This window comes from Dasypus novemcinctus, chromosome 2 (genome assembly GCF_030445035.2).
Source record: "Dasypus novemcinctus isolate mDasNov1 chromosome 2, mDasNov1.1.hap2, whole genome shotgun sequence".
Lineage (NCBI taxonomy): Eukaryota > Metazoa > Chordata > Mammalia > Cingulata > Dasypodidae > Dasypus > Dasypus novemcinctus.
In genome coordinates, this window is record NC_080674.1 from 90648402 (window position 1) to 90668144 (window position 19743).

General features: G+C 38.7%; 1 long non-coding RNA gene and 1 pseudogene across 1 annotated transcript in view; both read left to right on the forward strand.

Moving 5' to 3' along the window:
• LOC139436183 (uncharacterized) overlaps window positions 1–19743 on the forward strand; it is an 89846-nt gene that overhangs the window by 28104 nt on the left and 41999 nt on the right. The window lies entirely within an intron of this gene.
• LOC101411265 (serine/threonine/tyrosine-interacting protein pseudogene) lies at window positions 14696–17032 on the forward strand (annotated as a pseudogene).

Below are 19743 nucleotides of genomic sequence, written 5' to 3' on the forward strand. Positions count from 1 at the left end.
TTGGCCCAGTGTCTGCCCAATGCAGCAGCTGGCTTCTCTAGAGCAAGTGGTCCAAGGGAGAGGCAGAAGTAACAATGTCTTAAAGTGGTATACCATCATTTCTGCTGTTTTCCATTAGTCCCACAGATACAGTGTGGGAGGGGACTGGTACAGGTGTGGCCAAGGCTTCTCAGGCATAGTTCCTTAAGTACAGCTCCTCAAATAGAGTTCCTTTAAACTAAAGATACCCATTATCTGTACCTCACACACCCAATATAAAATGAATGTGATAAACACTACATACACTCATATTAAAATGGAGATGAGGGAAACTAGAAGCACAGAGTTTCACAGAAATTCTGAACTCCAGCTGGGGAGTTCCAGGTTGGCAATTCCTGGAAATAATTCTCCATAGATCAGCACTGTTTCCTGGGCTCTTGGATCCACCCTGAGTTATCCTGGATTTTCCATGTTTACAGCCATGTAGTATTTATTCCCTATCTGCCTATGGAAACTTGGTTGATCAAAAACTTCTTTTCATGTCATACTTTCTCTGTCCCTTTTAGTCCATACTGACATTGTTCCTGCTGATATTATACTTTTAGAAATGTTATAGGTCTCCTGTGAATCTTATATTTGTTTACTCCATTAGACAAGAGCAACACTGTAAATCTCTTCCATATAAATCCTTCTCTACATTAGGCTTCTGCTTATGTGTAACATCCTTAAACTTCTTAAAAGTCCTGGGGTTTGACTGAGAGGTTCTATGAGGTATACATTTTACATCTGACTAAAAATTCATTAAGACATCATCAGATTTTTCTGGGGTCTTAGCAAAAGACTTTATAACTACTCTCTCAACTTTGTTTTCCTTATAGTACCCTGGATTTGTTCTTCAGTTAGAGCTATTTCCTAATTTTACTATTGGAACATGAAGTTTCAACCACAGGGAAATATTTCACACTCACCAGATAAGCAAACATTTAAAAGTCTGTATTACCAGGTGTCAATATTGGAGTGCTATGTAAGGGGAAAATGCAGGTAAAGCATACTCCTATGGAATATGAATGTATCTGTGCTGTCATAGGTATGCTTTTATGATAGAGGCCCAGAAATAGATAACAAAATATTAAACTTGCATCTTGAGAGTCCAGATACATTCTCAAATAAAATGGCAAAAATCTCTAAAACATATATTCAGTGCCTAATAAAAGAAAACAGGCCAGTCTGCCAAGCCCTCAATTTCAATGTCTGTACTTAAGAACCTTATCCCTATAAAAATGAAACTTAGCCTAATTATAATTAATGCCCAAGAGTTACTTCCTGAAAACCTTCTTGTTACTCAAATGTGGCCACTCTCTAAGCCAAACTCAGCAAATACATTTACTACCTCCCTGCCTCAATGTGCAATATGACTCCCAGGAATGAGCCTCCCTGGTGCTGATTATTACCAAGCACTAACCAGCAATACATGGGGAAATAGACCTTGATCAAAAGGGAGACAGATTAAATAAAAAAGCTCTTACAGATAAGAGATTTCAGAGTGAGTTTGGAGGTCATTCTGGAGGTTACACTTATGCAGTTCCCAGGCAGATTTCACTAACTGCCGCAGTAAACAAAATCTCAAACTAAAGGGCTGCCAAGGGCTGTAGGAAATCTGGATACTATAGGCAAGGCACACAGCCATATGAAACCAATACTCCTTCAGCAGGCCCTGTTTGGAAATATTTGATAATCTTTTCCCAATATAACAGACTCCTTTATAATTCCCTAATCATGATTTTTCTACTGCGTTTTTCTTTTGAACCTATATTTATCACTATACCCGTCAAATATATGTCTCAGAGACTTAACTCTTTGGACTGTTCATATGTTGGTTGAGCCCTGAATCCTAGCAGAGCTGTGGCCAACACCTACTCTCCACTTCTTCAGACTTACTCAGAGGATAACTAACAAAATGATGATGATGATGAAGTCCAATCCCCAAAAACAAGGAGTACCTACAACTGCAAGCAAAATGGTTCCGTCCATTCTGCCCCATAATATCTAAGCCACCTCTCAATCTGAAGCAGTCAGAGCAGACATCATCTCAAATTTCTCAAGATTAAGAAATGAACAAACAAAGGGAGGGAGGATAACTATGGACCAATGTAGATTATTTTTATTGTAGGTGTTATCATGTGGTAATGGAATACCTTGTGACGCTGATATAAAGATAATGATTCACAGGGTAGGGGGAGAGATGAACAGATGGAACACGGCATTTTTAGGGCATTGGAACTGTTCTGTATGATAGTGCAATGACGGGTACATGACATATATTTGTCAAAGTCTATAAAACTGTACAGTACAAAGTGTAAATCATAAAGTATTGTCTTTGATTTGAAGAAATGCTTCAATTTGGTTCTTTGACTGTGACAAATATACCACTATATAAGATGTGAATAATAAGGGAAAATGTGGGCGGTGGACTTGGCCCAGTGGTTAGGGCATCCATCTACCATATAGGAGGTCTGCGAGCCTCCATGACCCATGTGGAGCTGGCCTATGCGCAGTGCTGATGCGCACAAGGAGTGCCGTGCCACAAAGGGGTGTCCCCATGTAGGGGAGCCCCATGTGCAAAGAGTGCACCCCGTAAGGAGAGCTGCTCAGCGCGAAAGAAAGTACAGCCTGCCCAAGAATGCCACTGCACACACAGAGAGCTGACACAACAAGATGACACAACAAAAAGAAACACAGATTCCCATGCCACTGACAACAACAGAAGTGGACAAAGAAGATGCAGCAAAATAGACACAGAGAACAGACAGCCAGGGTGGGGTTGGGGGAAGGGAGAGAAATTTTTTTAAAAATATGGGAAAATGTGTATGCAGGTGTATATGTGTGTGGGGGCGGGTGGGGCAGTTATATGGGAATCCCCTATACTTTTATTTTTTACTCGTTTATTTAATTTATTGAAATATATCACTCATACATAAGCATACATAATAAATGTATAATAGCTGTGAACTTACAAAACAAACAAATATAACATCAAACAAACATATATAACATCTCACCATACCACCAATAACTTGCATTGTTTTTAAAACTTTTAAACTAATGATTAAAGAGCATTGTCAAAATATTACTACTAAACAATTTTTCCCCTAGCCAATCCGATTATTATTATCTTTATATCATTTATATATGAACATACATAAACAATTGTATAGTAAAAGTTGTGAACTTACAAAGCAAACATGTATAATATCATACAGAGGTCCCATACATCAACCCTCCACCAACACCTTGCATTGTCATGAGACGTTTGTTACAAAACCATGAAAGAACACTGTCAAAATCTTACTACTAATCGTAGTTCTTTTCTTTCATTTGGTGTGTTTTACCCCCAAACCACCATATTATTATTTTTTAAATATATTTTTTATGACAGAGGTTGTAAACTTATAAAACAATCATGCACATGTGCAGAATTCCCAAACAACACCCCTCCATCAACACACCACAATGTGGTATGTCATTTGCTACAGATAGAATAATATCATCTGATTATTGCCATGTCCATAGTGTGCATTTGGCTCACATTTTCCATACTGCCTCAGTATCGACACAGTACATCTTTTGCATAGATGTGAGAGTAGTATATTATTACTACTAACCACAGTCCATAGGTCACTTCAGCTGTATTTTTCCCATGCTTCTCCACATTCCCAACACCCTGCAGTAGTGATATACATGTGTTCTAGCTAACAAAGGACACTCTTGCATCTGTACCATCAACCACAATTCTCACCCACCTCTTGGTTTACTGTGCTATCCAGTTCCTAGATTATTCTCAAGCATTCTGTCAATTGGCATTTACATAACTAGACTACCATTTTCAGTCACATCCCCATTTATAAACTAGCTGTTACTGTCTGTTAACATCCACTCTATACATTTCCACAATTTAACAGTAAAGCTAATTAAAACTTCTACATACATTAAACATCAGTAGTACACTCAGTCCTTCTTTTATCTCCTGTAAGAATCCACCACCTACCACCAGGTCTTGAAGATATTTTCCAATAATTTCCTCTAGAAGTTTTATGGTTCTTGCTTTTATTTTTAGTTTTTTGATCCATTTTGAGTTAGTTTTTGGGTAAGGTGTGAGATAGGGTTCCTCTTTCCTTCTTTCAGCTATGGATGTCCAATTCTTTCAGCACCATTTGTTGAGTGGATTGTTCTGCCTGAGCTGTGTAAGTTTGACAGGCTAGTCAAAAATCACTTGACCATACCTGTGAGGGTCTGTTTCTGAACCATAGATTTGGTTCCATTGGTCTCTTGTGTCTGTGTTTAGGCCAGTACCATGTTGTTTTTACCACTATAGGTACATGTTATGATTTAAAGACTGGAGATGAGGGTTCAATTTTCCTTTTTACGATGTTTCTGGCTATTCAGGACTCCTTACCCTTCCAAATAAATTTAATGATCATGTTTTCAATTTTTTCTTTAATGCTGGTGGAATTTTTATCAGGATTGCTTTCAATCTGTATATCAATTTGAGTAGACTTGACATTTTAATGATATTTAGTCTTCCAATCCATGAGCATGGAATGTTCTTCCAGTTATTTAGGGCTTTTTTGATTTGTTTTAACACTGAGTTGCAGTTTTCTGAATACAAGTGCTTTACATCATTGGTTAAGTTTATTCCTGACTATTTGAGTTTTATCTGTCATATGTTATTTTCACCACTCTTTTGACACTTTTAGTTACTTTTATTGATATAATCTTCATTTCTATTCTCTCTTCCAGGCCCCTCTCTCCTGTCTTTTCTTTTCAGGCTGTAGCACACCCTGTAGTATTTCCTGAAAATCTGGTCTCTTGCTTAGAAATTCTCCCAGTTTCTGTTTATCTGTGAATATTCTAATTTCACCCTCATTTTTGAAAGACAGTCTTGCTGCATATAAGATTCTTGGCTGGAAGTTTTTCTCTTGTAGTATCTTAAATATATCAGACCACTGTCTTCTTTCCTCCATGGTTTCTGGTGAGAAATCAGCACTTAATCTTATTGGATATCCCTTATATGTTATGCATTGCTTTTCTCTTGCTGCTCTCAGAATACTTTCTTTGTCTTTGGCCTTTGACATTCTGATGAATATGTGTCTTGGGGTTGGTCTATTTGAATTTTTTCAGATGGGAGTACGTTGTGCTTCTTAGACAGGGATATCTATGTCCTTCAATAGGGTTGGGAAATTTTCTACCATTATTTCTTTAAATATTCCTTCTGCACCTTTTCCTTTCTCTTCTCCTTCTGGGACACCCATGGCATGTATGTTTGCACGTCTTTTGCTGTTATTTAGTTCCCTGAGACCTTGTTCAATTTTTTCCATTCTTTTCTTCATCTGTTCTTTTGTATGATCCCTTTCAGAGGCCATTTCTTCAAGCTCACCAATCCTTTCTTCTGCCTCCTCAAATCTGCTATTATATGATTCCAGTGTATTTTTAATTTCGTTGATTGCACCTTTCATTCCCATAAGATCTGCTGTTTTTCTATGTATCCTTTCAAATTCTTCTTTGTGCTTATCCAATGTCTTCTTAATATCCTTAATCTCTTTAGCCATCTCATTGAATTTATTAAGGAGATTGGTTTGAACATCTATAATTAGTTGTCTCAACTCCTTTATGTCATCTGGAGGCTTATCTTGTTCCTTTTAACTGAGCCATAGCTTCCTGTTTCTTAATGTGGATTATAATTTTTTGTTGGTGTCTTGGCACCTGGCTTACTAGAGTATTTTTCCTGGGTGCAGTTTTTCTCTCTAGTTTAGGGCTTCCTATCATTTCTCCCTTGCTGGTTTCACAGTAGGAGCCAAGGATGTAGTTGGTGCTATAAGCTGTGGAGGCTCAAACTGCCCTCATTGCACCAGGAACCAAAGAAGCTTCTTCCAACTTTCTCCTTTGCCAGCCATAGGGATAGAGTCATAGCTATGTGGAATAATCCATGTGCAGGTCTAGACTGTAGTTGACCCTTTTTCCCCTACCTGGGGCAGGGATGGAGCTGCAGGTGTGGGCAGCAATCTATGCAGTGCGGGTCCTAAGATGACCACAGTTGCCCTGGGCTTCTGATTTTCAGTCTACTCCAGCTGCAGTTCCCTGCAGATACCTGTACAGCCTGGTGCTGGGCTCCTCAGCCTCTCCCTGCCAGAGGCGGGGCTGAAGCCTAGGCCGAGCTGAAGCCTAGGCAGGCTGTAGGTTGATCTGTGTGAAAGAAACTGTCAGCCACGCTTCCCTCGGGCTGGGGGCAGAGTCAGAATGGTGGCTACTGGCCTCTTTCTGACTTGGGCTAGTTTTCATCCCAGCTGTTCCCAAGGTTATCTGTTATCCACCTGAGTCTACCAATCAGTAGCTGAAATCAGCAGTCAACCATCTCCTCCTCCCCTCTATCTGGGAAATGGAGCTTCCAATTCCCATCACAGACCAGCTCCTGGGGCGGCTTGTCCTGCCAGAGTAGGATGATTACTGGCCTCTGTGGCTTGGCTGGTAATTTTCCAGAGAGGCTGGTGCAGGTCCCCACAGCTTCCTCCCTGCTGGAGGTGGCACTGGGGCCTAGGCTAGACCTGCAATATGATATGGATGGGAAGAAACCGGTCCCCACCAGTGCTGGGATTTTCAGTCCACCCCACTTCCCTTCATGCCAGGTGCAGAGTTAAGATGGTGGCTCCCAGCCTCTTTCTGACCTGGACAGGCTCAAACCTTAGCTGTTCTCAGGATCATACTGTAGCCCACTGAATTTCCTCATCACATCTGAAATTGGTGCCCAACCGTCTCTTCCTCTCCCATTTTGGAGAAGTGGACCTTTCAATTCCAGCCGTGGAACAGCTCCGGAAGCGGCTCGTGCCTCCCATGGCGGTTGGGCACCAGCCTCCAGGGTGTGGAGCACTCTACTTATAAGTCTTCTCTGCAGATGGGCAGTCTCTTCCTTCCACTCCCCCAAGGACGTTGCAGGATGCTCTTCTGGTCTCCTGGAGCCCCCAAACAGGTGCTTCAGCTAGCTCCAGATAGCTGTGGGTGTTTACTAACTGCTCTGTAGCAGGAGCTAACTCTAGGAGCACCTTACTCCACCGCCATCTTACTGGTTTTTCTGATTGGTTTAGATATCAAACGCCCTGGCTCCCAGGGCCAGCGGGTCCCAGCGCTCGGCGGAGCTGCAGAAGTTGCAGCCTTGGGCATCGAACTTCTCCTATACTTTTGATGTAACTTTTCTGTAATATAAAATTTCTCTAAAGTTTATTATAAACGGAAAAGTAAAAGTGTGACAATATCACCAGAACACTTATACATATCTGGTTTGTGTATAAATTGGTATAATCAATTTGGAAAATAATTTGGCATTATCTAGTAAACTTGAAGATGTGCATCTTTGTTACCCAGGAGAAATGTGTACCAGGAGACATGAACAAGAAGGTTCATAGCAATATTCATAGTAGCAGTAAAAATTGGAAACAACCCAAGTGTCCATCAACAGTAGGGTGTAATGTAATACTCATACCCTAGAATTCAGCAGTGAGAGAAAGTGATTTACACGTCCATGGACATGGATGAATATCATAAAATATTGAGTAAAAAAGCTATTTAACCAAGAATATTACAGTAGGATTCCATTTGTATAAATTAAAGAACCAAAAGAGTAAGCAGTATCTTGTTTAAGTATATAAGCATAAGAAATAAAACTATAAATTAAAAGGAAAGGAAAAGAATGATAACCACAGAATTCGAGAGAGTGATTTTCTGCACAAAGGGAAGGGGATGGAATAATGTTGGGGCACATGAGACTTAAAACTAGGGTGATTATAAATGTTGGTTTACCTCGGACAGTCCTAGTTCGCCTGTATTCCTGGTATAATGATAACACCCTCTTTTGCTCTAAAAAGTGTTTCAGTTTGAATAATAAATTATATTTTCATTCTTTTTAAAGTGACTTTTTTCCCTTAACCTGGTATGAGGATATATATTTGTCTTCATCAATGTATCATTCTTCTTTATATCACACATGTATTTTATAAATATTCATTTGACACTACTCAATATTTACTAATAAAATTTTTAAATGAAGCTACTGACAATGCAGTAAAAAAATCTTTGTATGAAGGATAAATGTAAATAATAGGATCTTAATGAAGTTTTATTGTCAGAGTGGATATAAAGATAAATAACATACCTTGTGCCAAGCATTGTACTAAACTCTTTAAAAATATTTTTTCACTAATCTTCATAGCAAGACTTTTAGGTAGGTATTATTATGTGCATTTTACAGATGAAGAATCTGTACCAAGAGTATATAACTTAATTAAAGAAGTACAGTAAGTGTCAGAATAGAATTTGAGCCCGTGCAGTATGACAACAGAAATACATACTCTTAACCACAATGCCAGAGTCCATAGTAGACATTCTTAGCCATTTTTGTGTGTGTGTGCCATTGATCCCTTTAGCAGTCTGGTGGAGCTTATAGAGCCTTTTTCAGAGTAATGCTTATAATGCATAAAACTTAAAAATAGTATTGTAAATACTATTTTAGAATTATACTAAAATACAGTAGTCAAATAGTTAACAAATGTGTTTTATACATGTACTTTTTTATTAATGCACCAAATAACAAAATCTAGTGGAAAGTCTAATGTAGTAAATACAAATTGCATTTTGAGATATCTACAACTATAATCATTTGATAGAAAAATATCTGTGATTTTTACTGCTGAGAAGTTACCAGTACTGCTAATAACAATATAGTTTATTCATATATTCACAATAGAAGGAAATGCTAAATTTTACTTAGAGGTTAGCAAAAATTAAGCTATAGTATTTTCATATTCATAGATCTTCTGCTCCATGACCTTAATTGTATAATTTTTTAATGTGTATGTTTTACTAGAGAGAGGTCATGACTACCCCATCCACCACTTTCTCGTTTAGGATTACAGCTTAAAATGAGATTTACAAAATAATTCTGGATACTTCTCCATGTGATGCACTTGAGTGTGGGCCAAGAAAGGGGAATGTGTTAGAATGACCAAGTGTACATATAAACAATGTGAAGCTCAAAACTGCTTCAGAAAGCTTTATGTGAGAGGCTTGAAACTGATTCCAAACATGTATTGTCACATGCAATTCTTCACATAAGAATTCATTACTGATACCACAGTGCCCTATAGTGTACTGTTTGCCAATACCTATAGCAATAACAGCAATCAAAAAAAGAATAATGAAAATTCAAATAGCTAGACACTTTTTGAACTTTCATTGGGTTAAAAACAAAACATTTGGCAAGTTATTGACTTGCCTTTCTCATGATTTAATGTCCCAGTGGGTAGCAGGAACAACTGAAGAACTTAATGCTGAGCAACAAGGAAGAATTGCTTGGTTAATTGGAAGTGGCAGAAACCTTGGAAGAAAGCAACCACACACCAAGGATAATTATAAGAAGGTAATATGGGCTCTGAAGGATAGTGTCAAGAAACTCAAAACCCAGAAATGAAGTGACACTTGGACACACACACACAAACAGCTAAGAGAACACAAAAATGGGTATTTTCATATTCATTTCGAAGCTAGAAAGTGACTGAGGAAGGGAAAAACCCTTTTGTAGCTTCTGGCCTAAGGTCAGTTGGAACTGAAAGAGAAAGCTGAACTCCCTAGCTGCTACTTTGTTTCATTCTCTACATAGAACACTTGAGAAATAGTTTGATTTAGTAGAAAGAAAATGGGTGTAAGAGTGAGACAGACCTGGGTTTACTTTCCTGTTTCAACACTTACTAGTAGTACTCTGAGCCTGATAAGTATTTCTCGCATACAGGTTATTCTGAGTAATGGAAGTAACATATCCAAAGCACACAGCAATGAGCCAAGTTCATGGTAGTGGCTCAATAAAAGGCAATTTAATAATTAGTATAAATATGTTTTTAATTTATAAATTTTAATTAAAATATGCAGTAAATTTCATTTAATATGAAGTCATACTTTTTTTTTTAAAGTAAACTTTATTTCAACATCAAAAATAAAAAAACAGACAAAAGGCAGCTTAACAAATTTCGGAAGCATTACTTAAACAAATTCTATACAGGCACATTTATATCATTTAATCCCCCCCAAAAAAACCCTCAATTGGGGAAACGGACTTTGGCCCAGTGGTTAGGGCGTCCGTCTACCATATGGGAGGTCCGCGGTTCAGGCCCTGGGCCTCCTTGCCCTGTGTGGAGCTGGCCATGCGCAGTGCTGATGCGCGCAAGGAGTGCCGTGCCACGCAAGGGTGTCCCCGCGTGGGGGAGCCCCACGCGCAAGGAGTGCGCCCTGTGAGGAAAGCCGCCCAGCGTGAAAAGAAAGAGCAGCCTGCCCAGGAATGGCGCCGCCCACACTTCCGGTGCCGCCAACAACAACAGAAGCGGACAAAGAAACAAGACGCAGCAAATAGACACCAAGAACAGACAACCAGGGGAGGGGGGGAAATTAAATAAATAAATAAATCTTTAAAAAAAAAAACCAAAAAAAAAACCCTCAATTGTTTCTCCAGTCTTCCAAAAGATACATAAATGAGCACAGATTTGTTAAATGACATGACCAAGGTCTCTTTGTTAATGAAAATAAAGAAAAAAAATATTTAATCATATTCATATCTCATAAAACTAAACCGAATATTCTTTATTTTAACCTTTTACATTGATATAATATGTTCTTTGTCTTTGCTACAAAAATATCACAATATTACTGTTAACTCTAGTCTCTAAGTTACATTAGTTCAGTTTTTCCCATGTAGCACCATATTCCTAATACCTTGTAGGAGGCGGTGGACTTGGCTCAGTGGTTAGGGTGTCCATCTACCACATTGGAGGTCCGCGGTTCAAACCCCAGGCCTCCTTGACCCGTGTAGAGCTGGCCCATGCGCAGTGCTAATGCGTGCCAAGGAGTGCCATACCACGCAGGGGTGTCCCCCGCATAGGGGAGCTCTATGCGCAAGGAGTGCGCCCTGTAAGGAGAGCCGCCCAGCACGAAAGAAAGTGCAGCCTGTCCAAGAATGGCGCCACACACATGGAGAGCTGACGCAATAAGATGATGCAACAAAAAGAGACACAGATTCCCATGCCACTGACAACAACAGAAGTGGACAAAGAAGATGCAGCAAATAGACACAGAGAACAGACAACTGGGGGGGAGGGGAGAGAAATAAATAAATAGATTTTTAAAAAAACCTTGTAGGAGAACATTCTCATATTTGTATTATTAACCACAATCTTCATCTACCACCAAAATCACTGTTATACAGTCATTCATTATCCTCTAGCTGTCTTTCAATTCACAATCATTTCAGCCACAATCACATTTATAAATCATCAGTGTTTGATATACTGATTATAATGTGCTGCATCAACTCATCCATTACTACATACTTACAATCGACCTTCTTAAACATTCTACATACATTCAGTTTCAGCTACCCCTTCTCAGACCACGTTCTGTCTCCTACTAACCTATGATCTATAGTTTAACTCCATAAATTTACTCATTGTATTTAAGTTTGTATCAGTGAGACCATATAATATTTGTCCTTTTGTGTCTGACATTTCATTCAACATAATATTCTCAAGGTTCATTCATGTTATCATATACTTCCCCAGTTCATTTCTTCTTACAGCTGAATAGTATTTCATTGTATGTATTTTGTTTATTCATCAGTTGACAGACACTTAGGTTGTTTCCATCTTTTAGCAATTGTGAATAACACCACTATGAACATCAGTGTGCTAATATCTGTTTGCATCCTTGCTTTCAGTTTTTCTGAATATATTCCTGGTAGCAGGATTGCCAAACCAGACAACAGTTTTACATTTAGTTTCCTGAAGAACTGCCAAACCATCTTGCACAGTAGCTCTACCACTTTACATTTCTATCAGCAGTGAAGGAGTGTTCCTATTTCTCCACATCCTCTCCAGCACTTGTAGTAAAAATCAAAGGCCTAACTGCACACCAGAGGAACTAGAAAAAGAAGAGCAAACCAATCCCAAAGCAAGCAGAAGGAAAATAATAATAATAATAATAAAGGTTAGGGCAGAAACAAATGAAATGGAGAATAAAAATCAACAGAATCAAAAGTTAGTTCATTAAGAAGATCAACAAAATCAACAAAGAAAAAAAGAGAGAGACTATGAACACAAAAAAGAGAAATAAAATCAGAAATGAGAAGGGGACATTACCACTGACCCAGCAGAAATAAAAGATCATAAGGGGATACAATGAACAACTGTACACCAACAAAGTAGAAAATGCTGATGAATGGGATATATTCCTAGAAACACATGAACAACTTACACTGATTCTAGAAGAAATAGAAGACCTCAACCAACCAATCACAAGTAAAGAAATTGAAATGGTCATCAAAAACCTCCCAAAAATGAAAAGTTCAGGACCAGGTGATTTCACATGTTAATTCTACCAATCACTTAGAGAAGATCTAATACTAATCTTACTCAAAATCTTCAAACAGAAGATTGAACAGTGGAAGTGGATTTAGCTCAACTGATAGAGCATCTGCCTACCATATGGGAGGTCCAGGGTTCAAACCCAGGGCCTCCTGATCTGTGTGGTGAGCTGGCCCATGTGCAGTGCTGATGCACACAAGGAGTGCTGTGCCATGCGGGGTTGTCCCCTGCAGAGGGAAGCGCCATGCACAAGGAGTGCACCCCATAAGGAGAGCTGCCCCACACACAAAAAAAGCACTGCCTGCCCAGGAGTGGCGCCACACACAGTGAGAGCTGATGCAGCAAGATGACACAACAAAAAGAGACACAGATTCCTGGTGCCACTGACAATGCAAATGGACACAGAAGAAACACACAGTGAATAGACACAGAGAACAGACAATGCGGGGGGGCAGAGGGGGTAGAAATCAATTTTAAAAATCTTACCAAAAAAATTGAAGAGAAAGAATGCTACAAAACTCATTCTATGAAGCCAATATCATCCTAATACCAAAGCCAAAAAAGTTATGAAAAAAGAAAATTACAGACCAATTTCTTTAGTGAATATAGATGCAAAAATCCTTAAGAAAATAATTGCTAACCAAATCCAAAAGCACATTTAAAAAATTATACACCATAATCAAGTGGATTTGTATCACATATGGTTCAATACAAGAAACTTAAATGATCATCTCGATTGATGCAGAATAGGCATTTGACAATATACAGAATCCTTTCTTAATTAAAGAAACACTCTGAAGAATAGGAATAGAAGGAAACTTTCTCAACATGGTAAAGTGCATATATGAAAAACCACAGCTAACATTGTACTCAATGGCGAAAGACTGAATACTTTCCCACTGAGAATGGGAACAAGGCAAGGATGCCCAATGTCCCCAGTGTTATTCAAAATTGTGCCAAAAATTCTAGCTAGAGCAATTAGGCAAGAAAAATAAAAGGCTCCCAAATAATGAAGAAGTAAAACTTTTGCAATTTGCTGATGATATGATCCTATCCTTAGAAAATCCTGCAAAATCCATAGCAAAACTAGTGAACTAATAGATAATTTCAGCAAAGTGGTGGGGTACAAGATTAATATACAAGAATCAATAGCATTTCTATACATTACTAATGAGCAAACTGCGAAGAAAGTCAGAAAAAATTCCATTTACAATAACAACTAAAGAATCAAATAGTTAGGAATAAACTTAACCAAGAATATAAAGGACCTGTATACAGAAAACTACAAAACATTGGTAAAAGAAACCTAAGAAGACCTAAATAAATGGAAGGACATTCCATAGTCATGGATTAGAAGACTAAATATCATTAAGATGTCAATTTTACCTAAACCGATCTACAGACTTAATGCAATCCTGATAAAAATTCCAACAATCTTCTTTGTAGAATTGGAAAAACCAATTATTAAATTTATTTGCAAGGGTAAGGGCTCCCAAATAGCCAAAAATGCCTTTAAAAAGAAGAACAAAGTTGGAGGACTTCCACTTCCCAACTTTGAAGAATATTATTCAGCTACAGTGGTAAAAACAGCATGATACTGGCATATAGATAGATTGACCAATGGAATAAATTGAAAGTTCAGAAATAGACCCTCACATCTCTGATGAAGTGATTTTTGACAAGGCTGTCAAACCTACCCAGCTGGGTTAGAACAATCTATTCAACAAACGGTGATGGGAAAACTGCATATCCATCTCTAAAAGAAAGAAAGAGGACCTCTATCTCAGACCTGATATAAAAATGGATCAAGGACCTAAATATAAAAACTAGAACCCTAAAACTCCTAGAGGAAAACATAAGGACACATCTACAAGATCTTGAGGTAGTGATAGTTTCTTGGACCTTACAACCAAAGCTAATCTAAGCGACAATGCAATATTATTTCATGTTCTACAGAATGGTCATTTTTAATTAGTATAAATATTGACAGGAAGCAATATTATTCCCAATAGGATAAAGAAATTCTAAGTTGCAAGTACCTAATAGTTCTAATTTAGAGCATATTGTCTGATAAGAAAAGTTTATAGTACAGACTTGGGTGAAAAAGGTACAAATGAAATCTGAGAACAACTGTCCCATAATTGAGGAATTGTAGGAAACAGAAGAGGTGCTACAACACTAAACATGGGCAAATGTCCAGATGCAAAGTGAAAGTTGAGATATTAAATCTTAAATTATTTCCTTTCTGTTTCAGTAACTTTCCTTCCCATCCATTTGCCTCAGGGAAGGAAGAATCCCAAAAGACACAACTGGAACTAGGTTATGAATTGAATTTTCCAAAGAAGGTAAGAGACACAAGTCTTGAAAGTTCAAATGATGAAGAAAGAATGGGTTTCTTGAATTTCTTCAAAGCTTCAAGATCCAAACTTGAAAGAAGGAAAAAAGTCTATCCTTAAACAAGATGTAATGGATTGAATGGTGGTCCCCAAAAGATATGCCCATATCCTATTCCCAGAAATTTCTGAATGTTACCTTGTCAAAAAGGTCTTTACAAATGTGAATTTTTTTAAAGATTTATTGTATTTCTTTTTCTCCCCCCCCCCCCCCCCCCCCCCATTGTCTGCTCTCTGTGTTCTTCTTGTCTTGTGGCACTGGGAAACTGTCATTTTTGTTGCATCATCTTGCTCCTTCAGCTCTCCATGTGTGTGGTGCCGCTCCTGGTGTGGGCTGCACTTTTTTCACGTGGGGCAGCTCTCCTTTGCAGGATGCACTCCTTGTATGTGCGGTACCCCTATACAGGGGACACCCCTGCATGGCATGGCACTCCTTGTGCGCGGCAGCACTGCATCTAGGACAGCTCACCACACGGGTCAGGAGGCCATGGGTATTGAACCCTTGTACCCTCCATGTGGGTAGGTGGATGCTCTATCAGTTGAGCCACAACCGTTTCCCCAGATGTAAGTAAATTAATAATTTTGAGAGGGTATCATTCTGGATTATTCAAGTGGTCCCCTAAATCAAATGACAGTTATCCTTCTAAAACAGACTGGGAAACAGGAAGAGAGAGAGCTGTTGTTATTTTTGATCCTGGGGCCCCAGGGAGAGATGAGCCATTCACCTGATAGTTTGCAGCATACCTTGGGAAGAAAACAGAACAGCTGAAACTGATATATTACTAGAAGGCCAGGAAAGATATAAGCCATATGCTAGGAGAGAGAAGAAGCCCTGAGAGACAAGCCCTATGCCAGTCTACAACTGAGATAAGGAAGGAGCTGGGTCCATGAAACCTTAGAGGAGAAAGAAGCAGCCCAGAGGGGAAGACCGAAACCTGGCAGAGATAGCCTGTCTTCGTGCTTCAACACATGGCAGCTGACTTTGCTGAGAAAGTACCTCTTACAACACCTTGAATTAGACTTTCCATGGCCTTAGGACTATAACCTTTACCCCACATAAATATCCTTTATAAAAGTCAACAGATTTCCAGTACTTGCATCAACATCCCCTTTGGCAGATTGATACAGACTTCCTCTTTTGAGAGTACCTCTTTTGAAATTAGTTTGGCCCCAACACAGTGGTTCTCAAATGTGAGAAATGATGAGCACATTATAAAAAACTGGATATTCAGAAGGTGCAGAGACATGGTGGGAGGGAGACAGGAGCAGCACCGTGCCCAGTTACCAGCCACCCAACCCTACTTTTCACGTGGTCGGTTGTCACAGGGATCCTTTAGTTTGCATGTAAATTGTAAATCTGCTGCCCTCTGGCCAATCCTCCAGTCCACTGGTTCCCCATTGTGGTGCCACTGCCTTCCCTGAGGGTGGGCCAGTCAGGTAACTTGCTCTTTTACCCCATCCACAGGCTCGAGGGCTAGGACCATGGAGGATGTGAAGCTAAAGTTCCCCACCCTCCCTCAGTGCAAAGAAGATGCAGAGACATGGACATATCCTATGAGACGAGATGCAGAAAATTTTACCTGGGTTGTTTTTAGGCCCATATTCCTCTGCTATGAAAAACAAGGTACCTATAGTGCAGAAACATGAAATAACCCATATACTATGCATAAGACAAACTATTGAAGCAAACTTCATTAAACCAAACTTTCAGCAATTATTTAGATATTTAGTCTTGGACATTGGAGATAATACAGTTGAAAATATAATATTTTTTCCCCATGACTAAAGAATTTATTGATGAAAGCTTCCAGACTGAAGGAAAAGTTCTTTTCAGTAGAAATGCAGGAATCTCCAGGAGTGCTGCCTTTGTTATTGCGTACATTATGGAAACATTTGGAATGAAGTACAGAGATGCATTTGCTTATGTTCAAGAAAGAAGATTTTGTATTAATCCTAATGCTGAATTTGTCCTTCAATTTAAGGAATATGAAGCAAAATTAACAATTCAAATGATGTCACTATTACAGATAGAAAAATCATTATCTGTCTATTCTGGTACCATAGGCAGTTTGAAGAGAACACATGAAGAAAATGATGATTTTGGAAACATGCAAGTAGCAACTGCACAGAATGACTGACTCAAGAGCAACATTATAGAAGCTGTGAATTTCTATTTGGGAAGAAGAAAATATTAGAGACAATAATAATGTAAAATGGTAAAAACACTAGTAGTTTCTTTTCCATTTTATGTTGCTTTCAGACATATGTCTCTGCAACTGGTTGAGGAACATTTTAAGAGAATTTTGGACTTCTGCAATAGATGGCACTGGGGGTTTTACTCTTTTTTTTTTCCTCTTTCACAGTACAGTTTTATTATAAACAAGAAATTTGGACTTACAAAGAGGTATTATTGCAATAATGCACTTTTCATGCTTGGAATGTATTTGTATGATATAAAGTTATTACTTTAAACAAAATGCAAGTTAGGGGAGATTAGTTTATAAAATTCAAGTAATTTATAACAAAAAAATTTACTGAAATTTTCAAAAAATTCATTTTGCATTTTAAATATACTTTTACAATTCAGTTTTATGATGGAGCCTCTTGCAGAAATAGTAACAAAATACAGGAATCTGCCATATTTCTCTTTCTCCTTTTATTTTTCTGAGCTTTTCTTGATCCTCCACTAATTTAGTCTTTTTTTAAAAAAGATTTAATTATTCACCCACACCTGCCATGCACACTCTCTATTACCATTCAATGCACTTTCTTTTGTTTCTGCTTTTCTACCTTTGTTGGGTCATCTTGCTGCGCCAGCTCTGCACAACACAGGCCAGCTTGCCTTCACCAGGTGGCCCCAGGAATCAAACCTGGGGCTTCTTGTATGGTACACAGGAACCCAATCACTTCAGCCACATCCACTTCCCCTAATTCATTCTTTGAATCATGTCATTGGCCATCTTTCCTTACTTAACCATTGTACAGTTAATGCTTCCTTTCCTGTTACCTTACTAATTTCTTTATTCAATTTAAAAGTATAATTTAAAAAAAAAACAGATATCCAGGCCTAAACTTGGATATCCTGAATGGACTGAGAATGACAATGGGAAGGAATGAATAAAATTGAAAGGTTTCCCCAGGCGATTCTGAAAATCAGCGAGATTTGGCAACCACTGTCTTTCAAAATCAGACACAGGTGGTGGAGCCAGCTGTGCTATTGGAAAACTTCACCTTGAAAGAGCCTGAGGACAAGGGAGAAAGAGTAGCTGTATGGATGAGATCAGATGACAGAGAAAAAGCGAAGGTTGTGGGAGGGGAGGAAGGAAGGCAAAGGAGGAAAAAAATGGCTTAGAGGTAGATTTTTAATGATACTGGATTTGTGTAGATGGGGAGGAAGGACATATCCAAGCTCCCATGTCTCCTGTGCTTCTCCTAGATACACTAAAAGAGAGAAAGACAACCTTTTCTAAGAAGTGTGCTGAAAACATTGATCCTAAATCACCCAACTCCTTTTGAATGTAGTTGTGGCTTGGAAATTACCTTGCTGTTCTTTCCATTGATAAATAAACTGAGTAATTTAGAGGTCTTGCAGGTGGGTTTCAGTTTTTGTTTGATGCAGTACCTGCTGGTATTGGTCAGCTCTGTGAGGATCCACAGGGGACTATCCACAAGGATTGTCCCAATTTCCATTTGGTTGTGGCAGTTATAGTGATACATGGGTCTAAAATTCTGCAGAAAGCTCTGATTTAGAGACTGATATTTATATAGCTGTGAAGAAGGAGCCAGAGGGTGGGTAGAGTGAGACCTGAAAAAAGAAACAATTGGAATTTAGAAAGTGGAATCTCATTAATTTTATTCGTAAAAAACAAAGGAATATGGTTGCCTTTAGATGCCTCTTGAATCCTGGGATTCAGGAAACTTGGGATATTTGTTAGGATGCTGGTCCTTAGAAGTCTACTTCCTCATTTGAAATATGGTTTACAGTTAAATATATTTTTTATAATTTTTTTAAAAAGGCAGAAAGAGATGTGGAGGAGGCAATATGATTGCAGAGTCAAAGACAGGGGTAATGTGGCCACAAGTCTAGGAGTGCCAACAACCACCAGAAGTTGGAAAAGGCAAGAATGGATTCAGCCCCAGTTACCTCCAAAGGAAGTATAGCCCTGCTAACATCTTGATTTCAGACTTCTGGCTTCAGAACTTTGAGATAATAAGTGTGGGCTGTTTTAAGCCACATAGTTTGTGTAAATTGGTTATGGCAGCTCTGGAGAGACAAGAGTTTAGAGAGAAACTATGGAGATCTCTAGTAGATTAGGTTTTCCTGGTTTGAAGAAAATGGGGGACGATAGTGAATGGTGGAGGGTAAGAAAGGTCCATGGACTCCTTAAAGGGACTATGTGAACCAAAGTGAAATTAGCAAATTACAAAACACACAGACTCAGCTTTAACAGTGATTGTCAGGGTTTGAAAAGGATCTTATAGGATTACCATGCATTGCCAAAGGCCAGGAAGCCACATGGCAGTCAAGCCAATGCCCAAGGACTCCCTCAAAAAGTATTCCATATGATCAGAGAAGGCCTCCAATTGATTGACAAATGTTTCCCACCCCCACTGTTATGATCTATAGAAGTAACAGCTGTCTGTACTCAGACACTTTACTCAATCCTTTCCAAACTACTCATAGGTAAAAGTATTTTTATGATAATTCCTGGACAGTTATGAACCCTGAGAAATAGAGGAAGAGTCATGGGCAACCCAAAAATGTTCCAGTGATATGGAATGTAAATCTTCATTCCCACCAGTCTTTGCTTGGTTGGAACTTTATTCACCTAATTGAGATTCCCCAACACTCTTTTTTTTTTTAAGATTTGTTTATTTATTTATTCCATACCCTCCCTTCCCTTCCTCCTGCCCTGCTGTTT